The 2,500-nt window shown below is 39.0% G+C and overlaps 1 non-coding gene across 1 annotated transcript; it reads right to left on the minus strand.

Annotated features, from left to right (window-relative positions):
• Positions 1 to 289: 289 nt before the first annotated feature.
• Trnak-cuu lies at positions 290 to 362 on the minus strand. The gene has a single exon. It is a non-coding gene; the product is annotated as a tRNA-Lys (tRNA).
• Positions 363 to 2,500: the final 2,138 nt, after the last annotated feature.

The raw sequence follows: 2,500 nt of genomic DNA on the forward strand, positions 1-2,500 counted from the left end.
AGCTTATCACATTCTGTTATCGCTTGAGTTGCCTCAGGAAATGGATAAACTACTTCCAGTCAGTGGTCGCTCAAGGATCTTTAACTGAACACTGTGACGAAAAACATCGGTACCTATAATGGTAGCCAAGATTATGCTAAAGTGGTGCAAAACAACCATCCAAAATATTTGCGTGTCAGTCGGATGGATGGACTATGTTATCGTAAATATATTACTGTAGTACAAATTAATTAGAAGTATATATGATAAATTCTTGCATTCACTTACTCATTTCAGTGATTAAATAGAGCGCCCAACGTGGGGCTCGAACCCACGACCCCGAGATTAAGAGTCTCGTGCTCTACCGACTGAGCTAGCCGGGCATGTACATATGGGTATGGAAGGATGTAATTGACCAACAACTTCTGTGAATACGCTCACGTTTTGAACAGGACAGTTTACACTGATTATCACGATATATACGAGGGAGTAATACGGTTTTCCTTTCTTTATGCAATTTGTGCATCTTGAAATTAAACTGTCATAAGTCCCCAAATAGTTACTTACTAATGGTATGCACTGCAGCAACATATGTAAATAGAAACTGGTTATTGTGATTAACCCAATTGGCATGTATGGGGAGAATACATGCCATGCTTACTGTAATATAAGTTTATTTATTGCATTTACACACAGATGGCTCTCCACGTGCTTAGTCACCAAGGAGCCAGTTATTAGTCCTACCTATCTCACCTGTTTAACCTTTTTCTTGACTTTTGGAAAGGGTCTTTTGCCTTATTTCATTGTCTTAAATGTTACCAAGATTTTAGTAATAATTTAATAATTATAACATCAATAATAATAATAACAGTATCGATATCAATTGCATTAAAAAGAAAACACATTTTCCCTCCAATTCAAGGAATAGGGAAATCAGGATCGGTCACTAGGGCCTACTGATAGACCCCTTGCTGCTGAGCACATGTGGAGCCATCTGTATGTAACAAAATTGAGTCCTTTCACTGGAGTCAAGCAGATCCTTGCGCCACGGCATGGCGGTTCAGATGGCAGGGTCAAATGTCCATCAAACGGTCATCCTAATAGACTAGCGTAGATATTCAGTCCGGGTTTGTCAGATCGTGTTCTACGGACTATTGGAGGAGGATCCCCCCCCCCCCCCCGACAATCCTACAGGAGTTCGAATGTTGTGTTTTGGCTAAACTGACGAAGCCTTTGGAAACAAAAGTCGAGAGTATACATCAGTTTCATATTCCTTGTTACTGAATTTCATGGATCTGATGTTCTGTCAAAAAGTCCTATTGGAACAAGCAGCCATTGCGGATCAAGGAGCGAGGCTGCCGGTGCTGTTTTCCTTTGTTTATGCCTCCAATAATCTAAGTAATAACACATTCAGTGATCATGGGAACCTTTATGCAATTATAGCGTTCGCGCTTGTTTAATAAAACTTATCTGTATAATGTGGGAAAGATTCTTCATGCTATTCTGTGTTTCTATACCACGATAGACGCACCCTATCACAAACCACAACCTTGTATAGATGTAGCAATTATTTCCGAGTGCCTGTTCGCTTTCTGTATGAGGAAAATTATAATTGTATAGATGTAGCAATTATTTCCGAGTGCCTGTTCGCTTTCTGTATGAGGAAAGCTATAACAACATCAGGGTTATGGACTCGAGTCTTTCATGATAGGTCTTCTCTAGCAAGCCCGAGGATATTAGATTGCTGATCACTGACGACCGTTGGCCTGTAACGGAACTTTCAAAGAGCCGTGTCTATGCTGATATTGCTAAAAAGAAGACGGGAACTTTAGCTAAAAACACAGAAGAGTACATATAGTATGCAGAGCAGGAGAACGTCAGTAAAGATAGCTGAAGTTTTCGGAGTAACACTTAAAGTCAGACGTTTTGACTCCATTATCGGTTGTTCTGTATGTGAATGGGATGATAAAGACATATTCGCCGCTAATGGGCTTAGATGTTGACGCGGCAGATAATTTTAAATAACCAGTCTCCTCCATATACACTGAGAAGTAATTAGGCGGAGGATTGAGATGTAGAATTAGGCACCTAAGGGAGACTAATATTTTGAAGAAAATTTAATTATACATAATATTTTTATGCAATATTTTTATACTTTTATAGCATATCATCTATGCTTTGACTTTTAATGTAATATTGCTATTTATTTTAGGTTATAAGGAATCATTATTTGTTTATGTTTTTTAGACGTTTTAGATATTTCAACATTTTAATCCCACAAGGTATTCGCCGCTACTGACCTTAGATGTTAACGCGGCAGATAGTTTTCAATAATCAGTCAAGTAATAGATTGTAGAAAGATGCATATGATGTGGCATAAACTTCTCCTAGTTTAGACCAGTTTCAGGGGCGCGTGATAAACTTTCAAGAAGTTTGGCCTGAAGTGTGATTCGTTGAAGCCAGAGTAGCAGTTAGTGGCGAGGCGGGAAAGAAAGGAAAATGCTTGAGTGAGAGGTAGCTG

This window comes from Penaeus chinensis, chromosome 13, assembly GCF_019202785.1.
Source record: "Penaeus chinensis breed Huanghai No. 1 chromosome 13, ASM1920278v2, whole genome shotgun sequence".
NCBI classification, from domain to species: Eukaryota; Metazoa; Arthropoda; class Malacostraca; order Decapoda; family Penaeidae; genus Penaeus; species Penaeus chinensis.